General features: G+C 39.0%; 1 pseudogene across 3 annotated transcripts in view; it reads right to left on the bottom strand.

Annotated features, from left to right (window-relative positions):
* LOC143440347 (small ribosomal subunit protein uS12 pseudogene) overlaps nt 1-20364 on the bottom strand; it is a 53124-nt pseudogene that overhangs the window by 3851 nt on the left and 28909 nt on the right. For 2 of the 3 annotated variants that reach the window (XR_013108082.1, XR_013108080.1), the window contains 2 exons: nt 15539-15733; nt 14279-14380 (listed from right to left, as the gene is read on the bottom strand). The product of XR_013108082.1 is annotated as a small ribosomal subunit protein uS12 pseudogene, transcript variant X3 (transcript). The remainder of the gene's footprint in view (nt 1-14278; nt 14381-15538; nt 15734-20364) is intronic. The other variant, XR_013108081.1, reaches the window with a different exon arrangement.

Below are 20364 nucleotides of genomic sequence, written 5' to 3'. Positions count from 1 at the left end.
CAAAATGCAAAATTCTCCTAATGCAAAACATCCAAGAAATCTAGGACCAAAGACCAAATCTAAGGATAATAGGTATAGAAGAGAGAAAAGATTCCCAAACTAAAGGGCCAATAAACATCTTCAATAAGATTATATAGAAGGAAACTCCACTAACCTAAAGAAAGAGATGCCATGAACATAAAAGAAGCCTACAAAACTCCAAATAGACTGAACCAGAAAAGAAATTCCTCCTGTCACATAATAATCAAAACACCAAATGCACAAAACAAGGAAAGAATATTAAGAGCAGTAAGGGGAAAAGATCAAGGAATATATAAAGGCAGACCTATCAGAATTGCACCAGACTTCACATCAGAGACTCTAAAAGCCTAAAGATCCTGGACAGATGTAATACCAACCCTAAGAGAACACAAATGCCAGCCCAGACTACTATACCCAGCAAAAAATCTCAATTACCATAGATGGAGAAACCAAGATATTCCATGACAAAACCAAATGTACATGATATCTTTCCACAAATCCAGTCCTACAAAAAATAATAGAGGGAAAACTCCAACACAAGGAGGGAAATTATACCTTAGAAAAATCAAAGTAGTTTTCTTTCAACAAACACAAAAAAAGATAGCCTCACAAGCATAATTCCACCTCTAACAATAAAAATAACAGGAAGCAACAATCATATTTCCTTAATATCTCAACATCAATAGACTCAATTACCCAATAAAAATACATAGACTAATGTATAGGATAAACAGGACAAAGCATTTAGCTGCATACAAGAAATGCACCTCAGTGACAAAGACAGACACTACCTTAGAGTAAAAGAATGAAAAACAATTTTCCAAAAAAATTGTCCCAAGAAACAAGCTGAAGTAACCATTCTAATATTGAATAAAATTGACTTTCAACCCAAAGTTATCAAAAAAGATGAGAAAGAACACTTCATACTCATCAAAGGAAAATATCAACCAAAATGAACTCTCAATTCTGAACATCTATGCTCCAAACGCAAGCGTACCCACATTTGTAAAAGAAACTTTACTAAAGGGGCTGGAAAGATGGCTCAGCAATTAAGAGCACTGACTGCTCTTCTGAAGGTCCTGAGTTCAATTCCCAGCAACCACATGGTGGCTCACAACAATCTGTAATGGGTTCCAATGCCATTCTCAAGACCTCTTCTGGAGTGTCTGAAGACAGCTACAGTGTACTCACCATATATATAAAATAAATAAAATCTTTTAAAAACTATTTTTTTAAAAAAGAAACTTTACTAAAGCTCAAAGGACACATTGCACCTCACACAATAATGGTGGGAGACATCAACATCCCACTCTCAGCAATGGCCAGATCATGGAAACAGAAAATAAACAGAGGCACAGTGAAACTAAAAGAAGTTATAAACCAAATGGATTTAACAGATATCTATAGAACATTTTATCCTAAAACAAAAGAATATAACTCCTTCTGAGCACCTCTTGGTACCTTCTCCAAAACTGAACATATAAGTGGTCACAAAATAGACTTCAACAGTTACAAGAAGATTGAAATAATCCCATGCATCCTATCAGATCACCAGGAACTAAGCCTGGTCTTCAAGAACAACAAAAAGACTGAAAAGCCCACATACAGGTGGGAACTAAAAAACACTCTACTCAGTGATAACTTGGTCAGGGAAGAAATAAAGAAAGAAATTAAAGACTTCTTATAATTTAATGAAAATAAAGGCATATCATACCAAAACTTATGATACACAATGAAAGCAGTGCTAAGAGGAAAACTCACAGCTCTAAGTGCCTACAAAAATGAAACTGGAGAGGGCATACACTAGCACCTTGGCAACACACCTGAAATCTCTAGAAAAGAAAGCAAATACACCCAAGAGGAGTAGAGAGCAGGAAATAATCAAACTCAGGGCTGAAATCAACCAAGTAGAAACAAAAAGAACTATACAAAGAATAAACAAAAGCAAATCCTAGTTCTTTAAGAAAATCAACAAGATAGATAAACCCTTAACCAGACTAACCAGAGGGCACAGAGACAGTATCCAAATTAATAAAACTAGAACTGAAAAGAAAGACATAACAACAGAAATTTAAAAAAACTCATTAGTTCCTACTACAAAAGCCTATACTCAACAAAACTGAAAAATCTGGATGAAATAAACAATTTTCTAGACAGATACCAGGTACCAAAGTTAAATCAGGATCAGATAAACCATCTAAACAATCCTATAACCCATAAAGAAATAGCAGCAGTCATTAAAAGTCTCCCCACCAAGAAAAGCCCAGGACCAGATGATTTTGGTGCAGAATTCTATCTGACCTTCAAAGAAGACTCAATACTAATTCTCTTCAAGTTATTCCACAAAATAGAAACAGAAGGAACACTACCCAATTTGTTCCATGAAGCCACAATTACGCTTATACCTAAACCACACAAAGAGCCAACAAAGAAAGAGAAGTTCAGACCAATCTTTCTTATGAATATCGATGCAAAAATACTCAATTAAAATTCTAGCAAACTAGAATGATGTGTTCAAGAACACATCAAGTGCCTGTATAACACATTTAGGAATAGAAGGCTTAGACCCAGTCCTTCTTTAACTTTTTTAACTGATTTGGGAAAGTTAACCTATGAGTTAAGGGACTTTAGCAAATTCAGGGCTTTGAGTTTATTGTTAGGGTGTTTTCCATATTTTATTTAGAAATAGCTGAGAGGAGTTAACAGACAACAGTCCAGGTTACCTGACATGGATAGTTGGTTTTCAAAACATCAGAAGTCCATAAAATTGACGCTACAAATATTTCTATATTAATGTTCATTTTGATTAGAGACCTGTCTGCTCCTGACAGCTTCCTGTCATGGATTCTAAGAAGAAATTGAGCATCCTTGGAGTTACTCCAGTTGTGCAGTGACAGCCACTAGGCAAGAATTGCCTCTTTCCATCTACAGACAAATTACTGTCCAGAAAAGGACACACTTGCAGAATAGTCGACTGATTATATCTGCCTAGACAGAGTAATCAGCCCTTAATAATTCTGCATCACTAAGGTCTGTCAGATGATTCTGGGCCAGAAGGCTGAAGATTGATGTTCCAACATTTGGTAGGACTATCTTGTACCTCACTGGTACAATTAGGAATAATTATGCTCTAATTGCATTTTGAGAGAAAAAAATTTATTTTAACAGGAAGGGTGAAGCTAGGTGATGAGAGAAAGAGAGAGAAAGAGAAGGGGGGGCATAGAGGCAGATGTTCACATATCTCCACCAGTCAAAGATAGTTTATATATCTAGGTTGGGTATTGGGTTACACTTCTGATTGAGCATTGCCAAACTTATAAAGCCTTTGATTAACATTTTTAAAAATGTATAAAAGCAAAAAGAAAAAGGGGGCATGGGATATGGGTTTTCTAGGGAGGGGAAATGGGGAAAGGGGATGACATCTGAAATGTAAATAAAATATAAAAATAAATTTAAAAAAAAGAATACATCAAAAAATCATGATCAAGTATGCTTTATCCCAGGAATGCAGGGACAGTTCAATATACAGAAACCCATTAATGTAATCCAATATATAAACAAACTCAAAGCAAAAAACTACATGATCATCTCATTAGATGCTGAGAAAGCATTTGACAAAATTCAACAACTCTTCATGGTAAAAGTCTTGGAAAGATCAGGAATTCAAGGCCCATACCTAAACATAGTAAAAGCAATATACATCAAACTAGTAGCCAACATCAAACTAAATGGAGAGAAACTTGAAGCAATTTCACTAAAATCAGGGACTAGACAAGGCTGCCCACTCTCACCCTACCTATTCAATATCGTACTGGAAGTCCTAGCCAGAGCAATTAGGCAACAAAATGAGGTCAAAGGGATACAAATTGGAAAAAGAGAAGTCAAAATTTCACTATTTGAAGATGATATGATACTATACTTAAGTGATGCCAAAACTTCCACCAGAGAACACCTAAACCTGATAAACAACTTCAGCAAAGTGGTAAGATATAAAATCAACTCAAACAAATCAGTAGCCTTCCTCTACTCAAAGGATAAACAGTCTGAGAAAGAAATTAGGAAAATGACACCCTTCACACTAAAACTAATAGAAGAGAAACTAGGAAAGAGCCTCGAACACATGGGCACAGGGGGAAAGTTCCTGAGCAGAACACCAATGGCTCATGCTCTAAGATCAAGAATTAACAAATGGGGCCTCATAAAATTGCAAGGCTTCTGTAAGGCAAAGGACACTGTCAATAGGACAAAATGGCAACCAACAGATTGGGAAAAGATCTTTACCAATCCTACATCTGATAGAGGGCTAATATCCAATGCAAAGAACTCAAGAAAATACACTCCAGACAACCAAATAACCCTCTTTAAAAATGGGGTACAGAGCTAAACAAAGAATTATCAACTGAGGAAACTCAAATGGTTGAAAAGCACCTAAAAAAATGTTCAACATCCTTAGTCATCAGAGTAATCCAAATCAAAACAGCCCTGAGATTCCACCTCACACAAGTCAGAACGGCTAAGATCAAAAACTCAGGTAATAGAAAATGCTGGTGAGGATGTGGAGAAAGAGAAACACTCCTCTATTGTTGGTGGGATTGCAAGCTGGTACAACCACTCTGAAAATCAGTCTGGCAGTTCCTCAGAAAATTGGACATAGCATTACCTGAGGACCCAGCTGTACCACTCCTGGGCATATAACCAAAAAATGCTCCAACATATAACAAGGTCACCTGTTCCACTATGTTCATAGCAGCCTTATTTATAATAGCCAGAAGCTGGATAGAACCCAGATGTCCTTCAACAGAAGAATGGATACAAAAATGTGGTACACAATGGAGTACTATTCAGCTATTTAAAAAAAAAAAAAAAGACTTCATGAAATTCTTAGGCAAATGGATAGAATTAGAAAATATCAACCTGAGTGAGGTAACCCAGTCACAAAAGAATACACATGGTATGTACTCACTGATAAGTGGATATTAGCCCAAAAGCTCAGAATACCCAAAATACAATTTACAGACCACATGAAGCTCAAGAAGAAAGAAGACCAAAGTGTGGGTGCTTCAGTGCCTCTTAGAAGGGGGAACAAAATACTCAAAAGGAAGAAATACGGAAACAAATGTGAAGTAGAGACTGAAGGGAAAGCCTTCCAAAGATTGTCACACTTGGAGATCCATCCCATATACAGACACCAAACCCAGACACTATTGTGGATGCCAAGAAGTGCTTGCTGACAGGAGCCTGATATAGCTGTCTTCTAGAGGCTCTGCCAGAGCCTGACAAATACAGAGACAGATACTTGCAGCCAACCTGGACTGAGCACGGGGTCCCCAATGAAGGAGTTAGAGAAAGGACTGAAGGAGCTGAAGGGGTTCGTAACCCATAGGAAGAACAACAATATCAACAACCAGACCCCCTCCCCCAGAGCTCCCAGGAATGTAATCACCAAAGAGTACACATAGAGGGACCCATGCCTTCAGCGGCATATGTTGCAGAGGATAGCCTTGTTGGACATCAATGGGAGGAGAGGCCCTTGGTCCTTGGAAGGCTCAATGCCCCATTATAGGGGAATGTCAGGGTGGGGAGGTGGGATTGGGTAGGAGGGTGGGTGAGCACCCTCATAGAAGCAGGAGGAGGAGGGATGGGATGGGAGGTTCCCGAGGGGAAACCCGGAAAGAGGATAACATTTAAAATGCAAAAAAGAATAAATAATAAAATATCCAATAAAAAATGGTTAAAAGGAAAAACTGGATCCACACGTGAGAAGATGATACCCATTCTCTGGCTCACACTATAAAGAAAATAACATAAACATAAAATGGATGATTAATCTATCTCTATAGCTATGCATAACACCAAAATCATGTTCTGAATCCATGGCTTCACTCATTGTAAGGAAGTACCCTCTGACTGAATTACATCCTCATCCCTAAATACATTTTTGCTCAACTAGAAAGAGCTCATGAACTATTTCTGTTTGATTGTTTGGATGGATGGAATTAAACAAGATGCAATAGCTGTCAAGAACATTTCTGACACTCACCTGCCAACATACTTAAGCATAAAGAACTGTTAATAGTCACATTAATACAGATGTACTTGAAAGTGGATTTGACTCTTATCAGTTTTACAAATAGAAAAACTCAAGATTCAGATCCCTGGGCATCTTTGCTCTATTCAGAAAGTGTTCCTGTCAACCACCACCAAAATATTACCTCCCCTTAACACCGCAGTGTCGTGGCCTCTTTGCAAATTATGCAACTACATTTAGAGAAACTACACTTCCCTTAGCAAAACTCTTTTTTTAAAGCCCAGTTTCTCTCTGAGTATTTTCTTTGATTATAGAAAGGAAAACAATTTATATTTATAGCCTGAATACAGGCAAATGCCCTAGTGCATATAAAACTAATATCAGTTTATAGAAATTGCAAACACATATTTTTCAAATATGAAAAATATAAATTCATCACCATGAATCAACTTTACAATACAGAAGCAGAAATTATACTGTTGTTAAAATTTTCAAAAGTGAGCTTCATTTTTTGAAGTCAGTTTATTTTTTCTTAAAGATTTGATGGTATAACTTATGTTTGAAAATTTGATACATCATAAAATAGAAGTTATAGCATGTGTCAACAATCAACCAGGAAAAATTAATCTGATTCATAATTCACATTGAGAATGTCTAGTTAGTCAGTCAAGTGATTTGTAATCACAAAGGTTGCCAGAAATTGAATGAATAATGAGCCAAGCAGGCACCTCAGAATTTTCCTTTTAGTATTGTATTTCATTATGTCTTTTATTGCCATTTTTGATCACTGTTTCTTAGCAGCACAAATTAGATCACACATATTTATTCAGAAGTTTTTCATTATTTATTAGGCAAAATGATACACAATTTGAATGGCCAAAGTATATAATATTTTCCTATAAAATTAAGTCATAGTGATCATTGCTCAAACAAGGAAAATTGTATTTCCAAAACATTTCCCCATTTATTTTAAATTATTTAGTTGATGGGCAATTCAGACAAGTCTATTTCAATTCTGTATATCTGATAAGTTGTTTCTGTATATCCTAAAATAAATAAGTCAGTCAGTAAAATAAAGTTTATATCAGAGGCCTTAAGCTTCCTATTGCATCAAGTTAATATATTTACTGAACATTCTTTTTTCAGTCAAAAGTATGATATAACCATATGCCAAAAAGAATATTTAACCATTTTTGATATACATTTGTGCAATAATAAAACAAAGTACAAAACCAATGGAAATCTTTACATATTACTAACAAAGTAATATGATAAATGGGTATTTTTAAATGTAAGCCTATTGAATCATGTAAAATGTATCAGTTTAGTAGTTTTAGACATAATAATAATTTTAATCAAGACTTCATGACATCAGGATGATACCTTTAAAGCAAGTAAAAATTTTCATATAACAAATGGGACATACTTTAATTTCTGTTTTCATAATTTCCAAGCAGAAATATCCTTTCTAAATTTGAACTGCTAACACCCAAGCATGTGGAGACCTTCTTCAGGAAAATAATAGTATTAAGGTCTATGAACTTTAAAAATCTAAAATCTGTTGTAAAATTAACTACTTGATTTTGTAGGTCATTTTTCTATCACAAATAGTTGTTCAAAATTATAAATTCTATGGAGCGACTCTCCAAAATAGGATTGTAGTGAGACCTTGGAAAACGTGGTATTTATAGATACTTTCTCAGGTTGGACTGCAGCTTTTCCCACCAAGCATGAAACTATATCCACTGTGACAAAGAAGCTCTTAGAGGACACACTGCCAAGGTATGAACTTTCCCAGATGGTAGGGTCAGACAATGGACCAGCTTTTGTGTCCCAGGTAAGTCAGAGACTAGCCAATATTCTAGAGATTAATTAAAAACTTTATTGTACATATGGACCCCAGAGTTCAGGACAGGTTAAATGATAAAGAAAACCCTAGAAGAGTCCTTAACTAAATTGACTTAAGAGACTGGTCATGACTGGGTAACTCTCCTTCCCCTTGCTCTCTACCGGATATGAAACTGCCCTTACCAAACGGGACTCACCCCTTTTAAATCATGTTCGGGATACTATCCCACCCTACCCCCATTGTTCTTAACATACAGGTAGAGGTCATCGCTGAGTTTGAGGACCACCAATTGCAGGAACATGTTTGGTCTAAACTTCATACTCTCTGTCAAACAGGTGCCCCTCCAGAATTGCTGGCCCCGAGACTGGATTCTAATAGGGAGACACTGCCAGAGATCATTAGAGCCTTGTTACAATGGTCCCTATGTCATCATCTTGACCACGCCCACCTCCCTAAACATCAACAAGATTGCATTGTAGATCCACCACACAAACACTCGAATCACAGACTCATTTGTAGTTGAAGACGACCCAGACCATCAGGGAGAAGCCTAGCCTCATGGCTCCCTCCTGTTTCCCATTGATGAGGCCCCTACCGAAGCCCCAGAGATGTCATGGGGACTTTAGTGATGACAACCCTGCCCCCGTGTAAAATATGATGGTCCAGTCCTTCCAGGTCACCAATACATCCAGGCCTAAATTAACTGAGTCATAAAGACATAGCCCTGTTACTAGCTTTTTTCATGAGATTAAATATAGTTAGCCCTGATACTGAGATAACCTCCCTGACATCACAAAGCAAACATTATGATAGACTGAGACAAACAATAGATGCTAATATATACAGACTTGAGACTATTCAGTTTATGATAATGAAAAGCCACTGCCAGTCCCTCTATAATAAAGCCTATGAGCTTCAGGAAGTCCCATGATTGGGCCTTCTAGTTATCAGATAAAGGAGGGACTGAGAGGCCAAACCTACTCCATCTTGGGACCAGCCTCAATCTTAAAAGAAACTTGACCTATAGCTGAACCCAGGCTGCACACAAGTACCAGGAAAGACCCCATGACCTCTCCTTGGCCCATACCCCAGAGTTACTCCCTAGCTACATTCTAGCAAGTCAATCAAAGACTAGTCTGATTGTTTCAGAGGTACTTTCAGATAGTTTGTGATTGTTCATGGTTTTGCTTCAAAGCACCCACCTGTTATCTTAAACCCCCTTGTTTGCTTGGCATTCCCTATAAAACCTTATCCTGATGAGGGCTCGGGGGCTGCTCCATCTTACTGTCCTGCTGTGTCAGGGTTGGAAGAGAGCCCAAGCTCGAGCTTGTAATAAAAAGACCCTAATGCAATTACATCATAGTTAGTTCCTTGGTGGCCTTTTGAGGTTCAAGCACAACTTTTGGCGCAACTAAATACTCACTGAAAAGTACATTCCCATTTCACATCGAACGTCATGTACAGCCTTTATCACAGCAACTGAGAGGTTGCCTTCTCTTTCTTAGAAAGAATAACCATCCTTTAATTCAGTATCTGTTAGACAGCCTGTGTCATGGATCACACCAAAACTGGAAATGCCATCAAACAGGTAACTTTTGTACTTACCCTTTTAAAAAGTCTAATATAGCAACCAAGAGGCAAACAACTAAGAACAATAAGTTACGATTTCTACAACATAGCCCTGAAGTGGAAAAACTCAGTGATAGAAGCTATTCACCAAGGAAATTGGATCTCACGTGGAAAGCTGCTACTTACAAGATGAGCCAAGTGAACTATCACATGGTCAAAACAAAAATATGACTGAAAACAAGAGTGCAAAATAGATGGCCATTGTCACATGACCAAGAGCCAGTGAGTTCGCTAAGAATGCAAGGACTACCCATGCCTTGGATGAGAAAAGAAAAGGCCGTCACGAGCGAGACTGGAGCAATTTGCAGTGCCCTGATAACAGAAGACCACTAAAGACTACAAGGGATGAAATCTATAAATTTTATGAACAATAAAGGCCATAAAACTATTTTTTAAATTATTTTATTTATTTACACTTCAAATGTCCTCCCTCCCAGTCTCCCCTCTACAAATCTCCCACCCCATCCCTTCTCCCCTTTGCCTCTAAGAGGGTGCTCCCCAACCCTTCTACTCTTGCCTTACTCTTCCAGCATTCTCCTTCTCTGGGGCAACAAGCCTCCAAAGGACCAAGCGCCTCCCTTCTCATTGATGCCAGATAAGGCACTCCTCTGCTACACATGTAGTGGGAGACCAAGGACCCACTGATGTATACACTTTGGTTGGTGGTTTAGGCCCACCTAAACCTAAGTGGGAGCTCTGAGGGGTCCAGTTAGTTGATATTGTTCTTCCATGGGGTTGCAGTCCCCTTCAGCTTCTTCAGTCCTTTCCCTAACTCTTCCATTGGGGTCGCCGGACTCAGTCCAGCGGTTGACTGTGAGTATCTGCATCTGCCTTAGTCAGGTGCTGGCAGATCCCCTCAGAGGACAGCCATACCAGGCTCCTATCTGCAAGCACTTCTTGGCATCAGCAATAATGTTTGGCATCTGCAGGTAGGATAGATCCCAAGGTGGGATGGTCCCTGGATGACTTTTCCTTCATTCTCTACTCTATTTTTTTGTCCCTGCATTTTTTTTAGACAAGAACAATTCTGGATTAAAATTGTTGAGATGAATGAGTAGAACCATTCCTCCACTGAAAGCTGTGTTTATCTACTGGAGGTAGTCTCTTCAGGTTCTATCTCCCCACTGTTGGGTATTTTGGTTAATGCCATTAAATCACAGACATCTGAGGCCATATCTCAGGTAGAACACTATCCTATCATGTGCAAGTCCCAGGAGTCAATCTTTACAGCCACAAATAAAATAAAATAAAAAATAAAATAAATCTTACAGAAACACAGGTTTCCAATTTTTCATTGACAATGATTATGCTGGCTAATTTTATGTCACTTGACACAGACTAGAGTTATCTGAGAGGAAGAAATCCCAACTGAGAACTACTTCCATGACTGGGCTATAGACAAGTCTGTAGAGCATTTTCTTAGTTAGTGATTGATGTGGAAAAGTTCAGCTCATTGTGGGTGGGGCCACCCTTGTACTGGTGGTGATTCTAAGATCTATAAAAAAGTAGACTGAGAAAGCCAGGGGGAGCAAGCCAATAAGCAGCATCCCTCCATGGCTTCTGCATCAACTCCTGCCTCCAGATTCCTACCCTGTTTGAGTTCCTGTACGAGATTTCTTCAGTGATAGATTATGGGTTTGAAATTGTAAGCCAAATATAACCTTCCCTCCCTAAGTTGCTTTTGGTCATGGTGTTTCATCAGGAAAATAGTAACCTTAACTAAGATAATGGTCAAAAATTTTATATTTCATGATATATCTGCCTGACAACAATTAACTACTATTTTAGATGACTTGTCTAATACTTAAATATATTTTTCAGAAGCCTAGTGTCAGCCTGTAGAAAACTTGAGAATTACCAGTTCTACTCTTTAAAGAATAGGACAGACATTCAAGATATTCCTAAATATTCCAAGGAAGTACCATAAAGACTCTACTTCACGAATTCCAGGCAGAAACTAACCTGAAAACAACAGTCTTCTCCATATCCAGCTTTGATGGCTATGCGCCACAAAAATAATCAGCATGAAACAATAACCCTATGGATGCAGTAATGCCATGCAGACATTGTTGGTAACCAACAGCTTTTTAACTGGACTTTAAAACCCACTCACCACAAAGGAAACCATGCCTGATACTTGAAACTTAGCCAACTACCCACAGCTAGTGAAGTCATGGGTTCTGGAGGAGGACTTACAATTACCACTTTACTTCACCAGCATAATCTCTACTTACATTTAAATATTTTTTATACCCACAGATAAGTGTAGTCCTCGCCCCTCATCAAGGAAGCCTCTCTTTTCAACAGATGAAGATCACTACAGAAACCCACAATGAATCAAATGCAGAGCTGTAAAATCCAGTCTCAGTGAATACATCTACAGAACAGTTCCCCACCTAAGGCTCAGGGATCATTGTGGAAGAGAGAGTCTAAAGTGTCAGAAGATCAGGAAGTTTGCTGTGTGATTGTATCTCCTAGTGATGTCAGAATCAATACTCATAAAATCTCATCAACATGAATACCTAAATATGAGCTGAATAAAACAACAGTACATGTGCTAAATAGAAGAGAGAAAACCACAGGGGCATGGAGAGGACACCAGCTGGTTATCTATTACCATTGTCATTTCATGGTCAGCAATAAAAATATACACACAAATAACACTATACAGACTGAGCTGGTTGTATTTATGTATTGGAGAATATGGATAGCTAGGCAGTGGTGGCACACACTTCTAATCCCAGCACTTGGGAGGCAGATGCAGACATATCTGTGAGTTTGAAGTCAGCCTAGACTATAGAGTGAGTCCAGGACAGCGAGAGCTATATAAAGAAGCTCTGTCTCTTTCTCTCCTCTCTCTCTCTCTCTCTCTCTCTCTCTCTCTATATATATATATATATATATATATATATATATATATATATATATGTGTGTGTGTGTGTGTGTGTGTGTGTGTTTGTGTATACATATATGTGTGTATATATGTGTATGTATGTATACATGTATATATGTATACATATATATATGTTTATACACTCATTCATACATGTGTGTATGTGTCTATTCTGTGTCTGTGTAAAACAACAATTAATAGAAAAAGAGACCATGAATTAGAAAAGTAAGAAGAATGGTTATACAGGAGTGTTGAGAAGGGAGAAATTATGAAAATATTATAATCTTAGAAAAACAAAAGAAAATTTAAAAAAAAAGGATTTAGTGATATATGCCCATAATTTCTGTGGTATACAGATTGAAGCAGAGGATCCTGAATTGGAGAGCAGCCTGAGCAAGCACAAACTTATTTATTTATATATAATATACAATAAAGTAAATGTATATACATGCATATATATTCAGCTCCTATTTAGGTAGTATATAGATATTCATGAGATTTATATGTAGATTCATGAGATTTATTCACATGACTGTATAAAAGTAAAACTCTAAATATAGAATCTAATGTGCTAAGAGAACATCAGAAGCTACATCCATATAAAGTCACAAAAGCAAAAGTTTTGGCTAGAAAGCTTTTGATGGTAAAGTCAATCATTTTGACTGTTTAGACTGGGCTTCAGGACAGAAACTGTCCCACTTTGTTTACATAAAAGGTTACTGTAAGCTAGTCATTGGTGGCACACTTTTAATCCAAGCAAAAGCAGGTGGGTCTCTGAGTTCAAGGCCAGCCTGGTCTACAGAACAAGTTCCAGGACAACCAAAACTGTACAAAAAAAAATTTGACAGAAAGAAAGAAAGAAAGAAAGAAAGAAAGAAAGAAAGAAAGAAAGAAAGAAAGAAAATAACTTCATGCAGTTTAATACAGCACTTTTAAGAAGGAACTTGGAGGTGGTGGGTCAGAGTTTGAATCTTACATTAGACCTAAGAAGATAATGATAGTTTATTACCATAGCCATAAAAGAATTATTCTAATTACTATGAACTCATATTTATAGATTAAATTTATCTTATAATAATCCTGAAGTCTAGTTCCAGCATAAAGATTTACTGTAGACTCAACATAAATATTATAATAAAATCAGTAATAAAAATACTGAGACAAGTTATCTAAAAAATTTTAAACAATAGCATTTTTTCAAATGTGTGTGCTTGTGTATGTATAGTGTGTGTGTGAGTGTGTGTGTGTGTGTGTGTGTGTAACTCATTTTGCAAAGTCTAAAAATTAATATCAGGCTACAATCACCCTCCACATTATCTTTTTTAAATATTTTGAGATTTCATTATTTTATGTGTCTCATTGTTTGCTTGTCTATGCACAATATATGTGCAGTGTTCACTGAGGGCATAAGAAGGCATTAGATCCACTGAGACTGGAGTTACTGACTGTTGTTGGCTGTTATGTGGGTGCTGGGAGTTGAACCCATGTTCTCCTCTGAGAGCTTCGTGCTCTTAACTACTTTACCACCTCTCCAGCCCCTTTCACCTTATTTTTTGAGATAGGTGATTCTCTCAGCACACGAAGCCCACGATTTTGGCTAGTCACTGACGAGTAAGCCCCCAATCAATATCAGAATTGTTGTCAGAGGCACATGACTACATCTGACTTTCCTGTGGGGTCTTCAAGTTTATGCCACAAATAGTGAGCATCTGCCCACCCCCCCGGGTCTTTTTTTTTTTTCACTCTTATTTTGATTGCTTACACTCAACCAATGAAGCATTATACTTCAACATCCCAATAGGGTCCCATTGAACAGCGTGGTCTTCATAGCATCTCCCATTCATGAGATGACACTTACTATCCATAGAGATGAGTTTCCAGCTGCCTTCAACAGTGGAAATGGACCTGCTGCTTCGTTACTTCTATCGCCAAAGCTCCTTCCTCAACAACAGCTTAACATCTGCAAAGTGAATGTTGCCAATGTCACAGGAAAAAAAAAAAACATAAAATGATTAATATGGAATAAAACTTGCCTTTGATTCCAAACCACTATATCCTGATAAACTTTTTTAAAAAATCACAGAAATGTTTAAAAATTGTCTTGTACATGAAATTTTACACTTGTGTTTACTCTGGTACCTTTGTTATACTCTAAGATATCACTGATGCAAATATAGAATAATCAACCCTAGCCTCTAACCCCAACTGAAAATTTTCTCAGCTGTCTTGAAAGGAAAGATTGTTTCTGACACGTAAGAATCAGATGTGTCTAATGGTGACGCTCAAAGCATGGACACATGCCAACTTCACATTCCTCGTCACCAGTAGCAGTAACTGGGGAAATTACAGAATATTTTTGTTAATGTTAGCAATATTCTCAATAGCATTAAATGCAATATGACTACAGCCAAAATTACTTTGACATTTCCCAGAATTCTGGAAAATATTTCCACTTTTCATGCAGAAAAAAAATACTTTAATTGTCATCTACTGTACTTCCCCCTAGTAGAGAAGTTGTGTAATAAAGTGCTTCTACCAATTCTTGAAATAGAATTTTTCTGCTTTCTAGTTCATGAGGGTTGAGGAGAGAAGTAGACATTACTAAAAAACATTATGAGTAGAATTAGTGTCATGCCTCTGTATTATAAAACGAATAATATATTTAAGTGAAACCGTTAGAAATTCTTCAGAAGCAGCTAACAAATATAACTCAAAATAACAGTCCTGGGAGCACAGTGGTGCCTAAGCTATGCAGTTTCATGACAGTAGCGGCATCAATATTATTGAAACAATTCTTTCAGAAAAAAAATTTTAAAGATCAGATGAACAAATCCCAAATTTCTGCCATTAGTCACTAATGAAGTAGAATATGCTGTCATGGGGACTGAATGTATATGTTCTGAAACGTTTGAAATAGTTGGCATTTGTAGTGAGCCAGTATAATTCTATGTACTTTATAATGTAATCACGTAGGAGAACATTAGAAAGACAAACCTTTGATCAAAAAAAGCCTGTGACCCTTAGGAGAGCCTACAACTCTTTTAAAATGGCTAGAAATCAGTAAAATTGTTTTTTAGACATCGAAATAATTTTCTCGCAGCTATGTGTAGCTACTTACAAAAATTAAAGGCTAAGCTGTAGCCAAGCTCCTCAGCTAGAGCAAGTAGAGTGCAGTGGGAAGGCAGAGCATCACACTAGATCATAGCATGGCCATATATAAAGCCTGGGGTTCCTCTTGCAGGCACAGATGAAGAGCATCCAACAGGACTATTGAAACCATCTGCAGCAACCTGTGACGCCATTCCATGGCCACCTGGAAACAAATAAACTCTGTTAGCTTTAACATACTGTAAAAACATTGTCAGTCATAATTGCATGTTTAAACGTATTTTGGGCATATTCTGTTTATCAACAAAGTCTTCATAATGCCCCTCCATCATCCTTCAAATCACGGAAACTGCGCCTTCTCTATAAGGCTACAAACTCTGAAGATGGTTTTTCATTTTGATTTCCAATTTCTACAATATCTGTCTGAGCACTGAACAAAAGTCTATATTATCAAAATACATTATATACATGTATGTATGAAATTCTTTAATGATAAATTAAACATGTTATTTTTTAGTGTGGTAAAATGAAAGTCTAGGAGAAATGAAAAATATAAAAACTGGCCTCTATATTATCCTACAATCAGTTCTAAAATATGTTTTATATATCATACTACAGACACTAAAAGAAAGAAGTCTGGTTTATGATAAATGCTTCAGGAGAAGAATATTATTTGAGATGAATATTAAGAAAGATCTTGTTGACACGCAGGAGCGCAGGTCCTGAACCTTGCCTGGATAGCACAGTAGAGCTGACCCTGGTGTGAGGAGAGCAAGAAAGCTGGCTCCACCAGTTGTCTGCTATGCAGTGACATGGGCAAGGGAGATATCTTCCCCTCATGCCCCTTGCCACCTACAGCAGGCAGGAGAGCTGGCCCTGCCCCTCACCTACTGTAGCAGTCTGGAGAATGAGCCCCACAACTTGTCTGTCATGTAGTGGCATGGGTGAAGGAGAGATGCCCTCCACAACCCTCACCCCTTGCCACGTACAGCAAGCAGGAGAGCTGGTCCTGGGATCATGAGAGCAGGAGAACAGGTCCTGCATCTTACCTGGGCAACAAGATAGAGTTAGCCCTTATTGCCAGGGTTAAAGGTGAGCCGAGCCTGCGACAGCACTTGGAAGAACAGGCCCAGCACCTCACCTAAGCAGCACATAGAGCTGGCCCTGACAGTGTGGGTGTAGATGAGCTAACCCTGAGTGCATGAAAGCTGAAGAGCTAGCACTGCCCCTTGTTGACTGCAACATTGAGTAGGCCAGCCAGGATACGGCAGGAGAGCTCACCTTGGTGTGGTATGTTCAAGACAGCTGGCAGGCTAACAAGCTTAGCTACCTCTCAAACCCAAATCCAGGGCTTTGAATTGGCCCACCCCAACATCTACCGCATCAGTGAACTTCTGGAGCTGTGAACAGGATGGTCCTACAGATCCTAAACTACAGAATCTCTATGACACAGGGCAACAACAGGGAATGCAAGAAGAGTCCCAGTGAGGTTCCAGTGTTGATGGCAGACGCCAGAGACCTCATACCAGACCAAGGAGTCATTGCAATGAGCATTTGCAAACAAAGAAGTCCAGGCAAAAGGGTGACACACTACAGCTTCCACAACAAGATTTCTTTTCTCTGTTGGTGGACAGGTTTTAAGGGTAGATAGAGGGCAGGTACAGGAAGGGGAGATGAGCAGAACTGGGATGCATGATGTGAAATTCATGAAGAACCAATAAAAAGTTGAAAGGAAGGAAGGAAGGAAGGAAGGAAGGAAGGGAGGGAAGTGAGGGAGGAAGGAAGGAACAAAGGAAGGGAGGGAGGGAAGGAGGGAGGGAGGGAGGGAGGGAAGTGAGGGAGGAAAGAAGGAACAAAGGAAGAGAGGAAGTGAGGGAGGGAAGGAGGGTAGGAAAGAGAGAGGGTGGGAGGGAGGGAGGAAGGGAGGGAGGAAGGAAGGAAGGAAGGAAGGAAGGACAAACTAGCTGGAAAGAGAAATAAGTAAGACAAAAGGCCTTCTTGGTGAAGGAATGGGTGAAGGTGAAGCAGTGAAAGGACTACACAGTGTTCTGAAAACATCAGGTAGCTTTGTGGAATGTAGAAGATGGGATGAGAAAGACATGAGGATTGCAGAAATGCTCAACAGACTAAAAAGCTAGAATGCTTTCCTCATCAAGAAGTTAAGCCAGGAGAGCAATGTGAGCATTAAAAACATCTCGGCAAGAGCCTGAACATAGGAGGGACTAGAGTGGTGACAAAGGCTTCAGTCACACAAGACAAGGCTGATTCTGCCAACTGATGCTTGCAAATACAGTAACCCAACTCATCCCCAGTGACCATCGAGCTAATTACCCAATGGATCTCATATTCAGATATGTATTTAGAATACTATGGAATCTCACTTATTTTAGAAAACTGTGTGTGACATAATCGTCAATGAAAAATATGTCAAGAACTTAACCAGTATTATATGATGATTCAGAAATACTAATAATGCCTAACTCTGAGTATTAGAGCTGTGCCGTGCTTTGCTGGTTAGAATATAGTGGAAATAAGAAATGCAGGAGTTGTATGGTAGATGTACCCACTGGACCTAAGTGCCACAACTCTGTATTTTGATTACTTGTGCTTTCTGTAATGATCTCCATCTGTCACAAAGAGACATTCATTTCCTTGATGAGGGCTGAGACCTACACTTATCTGTGGTAAAAGGACAAATATTTATAAAGCAGTTAGTGATAATGCTGGTTTAGTAAAATGGCAGTTGAGGATTCTCCTCCCAGACCCATGACTTCACTAGCTCTGGATAGCTGCTTAGGTTTCCCTCTTGCTGAGTGGGTCTTAAATCCAATCAGAGAGCTGCTGCTCACCAAGAAGGTATGTGTGTCACTACTGCACCCTTAGGGGATTCGTGCCATTATGGTCATTGTTATAGTTTGTGTATCACTACTGTACACTTAGGGTGTTCGTGCCATTATGGTCATAGTGCACAGGACGCACCGCTGGGTCTGGACAGGACTGTTGGTTCTTCCCTCCTTTGGAAGCATGTTTGGCACCTTCTGATACTACTCAAGCTAGTCCTCAGGAAAGAGAATTTCAGGTTGCATACAACTTGAATCCTCTGGTCCTGTGTCTGAAATGCTTGATGTCTTCAGCAATGGGGACTTACTTTCTGCCTTTGGGGTTAACCAAGGACAACAGAAATAACCCAAAATGTTTTGGAAGTCTCTTGGACAACAGTAGCCAAGAATTCAAAAATGAATTCTCATACCTGGTGTTAGGGCTTTGGTGAGTCTATGGCTCTTGGAAGAATTGTCAGTCCAGATGGAAAATCTTCCTTTAAACTATGTATATCTTTTGTAAAAATAAACAAGTCCTGTCTCAAAAACAAATATTTATACATGACTCATCTATTGACATACACTCATAATTGCCCCAACATTTTGATAAACTTCAAACTTATATATAAAACCACTATTAAAGAACTTCCAGATATACTACCTCAGAAATATTATCTATTGTTACTGGGCTACATTTTATCCTCACAGGTGATGTCCTAGCCACTAGTTCCTGTGAATGTGACCTTATCTGAAAACAGAGTTTTTACAAATAATCAAAATCAAATGAAGTCATTAGAATAGATTCTGGCCCAATATAGCTTACATGCTTATAAACAAGGAAACATGGACACAGAAACAAATGTGCATAAAGAGAAAGCATATGAAGATGAAGGCAGAGACCAAAGTAGCACACCAAAGATTGCCAAACAGCCTCCAGGAAGGAACACATCAAAGAACAGGTTCTCCCTCACAGCCTGAGCATGGGCCGACCTGCTGACACCCTGACTGTGCTGCTAGCCTTCAGAACAGAGAACAAAAATTATCTCTGTTGTTTAGGTCATCTGGTATGTGTGACTTTAGCAGCATGAGAAACATAATATACGTTTCAGGAAAAACTATTCTTTTACTCCCTGAAGGTCAAGTTATAGGAAAAAATTAAAACCTTAGGATTAAAAAACAAGCGGTGCAACTGAGTGGGGCTGGTGGCAGAGAGGAGCAGAGGGAAAGGGCCAGTGGATGCAACAGGTACAAGGACCTTGTAAATAGGGCCGTCCCTTGGCTGCCTGGAGGCTTGAGCCACCACCAGGATTACCTTGTCCCCTGTCCCCGCAGGCCCAGCTGCAGCTGTTTGCATTGTTAGAACCCGGTAGGGGATCGGGGTATTGTTGTAGGCTTGTCTGTGGGCTACAAACACACCACAGGAGATGGTCTCATGGTCTTGTGCCCAGCAGGACGGCCAGCACCACTGGCAAGGTACTGTGCAGGGTACTGTGTAGCAGCCTGGAGCTTGCACAAGCCCTGCCCCCTGGAAATGCGGCCAAACCACACAACCACCGACTCTGAGCAACAACAGGTATCCAAGATAAAGAATGATTCACATTTTCTGGATTAAGTCTCCTGAAAAGACTACCATGATCTGTAGAAGGAACCCATGTTGATGTCTATGACCTGGGCTACCACCAGCTGCTATGGGGAGGGAAGAAATTTGCAGGGATTAAGAATGTCTGCAGACTCATAACTAAGAATGAGAGACATTGAAGACTTCTGTGCCAACCCCCCACCCCCCCTCAGCCACCCTACCCCCGCCCCCCACAAAAGAAACAGTCAAGACATGAAGCTATGCTGACAGGATCCTGGTATGGCTGAGAGGCTTTTCCAGCACCTGACTAAAACAGGTGGAGATACAGCCAACCATTAGACTGAGCGGGGATCCCAGTGGAAGAAGTAAGGCCTAAGGAGCCGAAGGGGATTGCAACCCCATAGGAAGAGTAATATCGACTAACTGGACCACCCAGAG

The sequence above is a fragment of the Arvicanthis niloticus genome, chromosome 29 (genome assembly GCF_011762505.2).
Source record: "Arvicanthis niloticus isolate mArvNil1 chromosome 29, mArvNil1.pat.X, whole genome shotgun sequence".
NCBI classification, from domain to species: domain Eukaryota; kingdom Metazoa; phylum Chordata; class Mammalia; order Rodentia; family Muridae; genus Arvicanthis; species Arvicanthis niloticus.
This window is presented reverse-complemented; position numbering and strand designations above follow the sequence as displayed.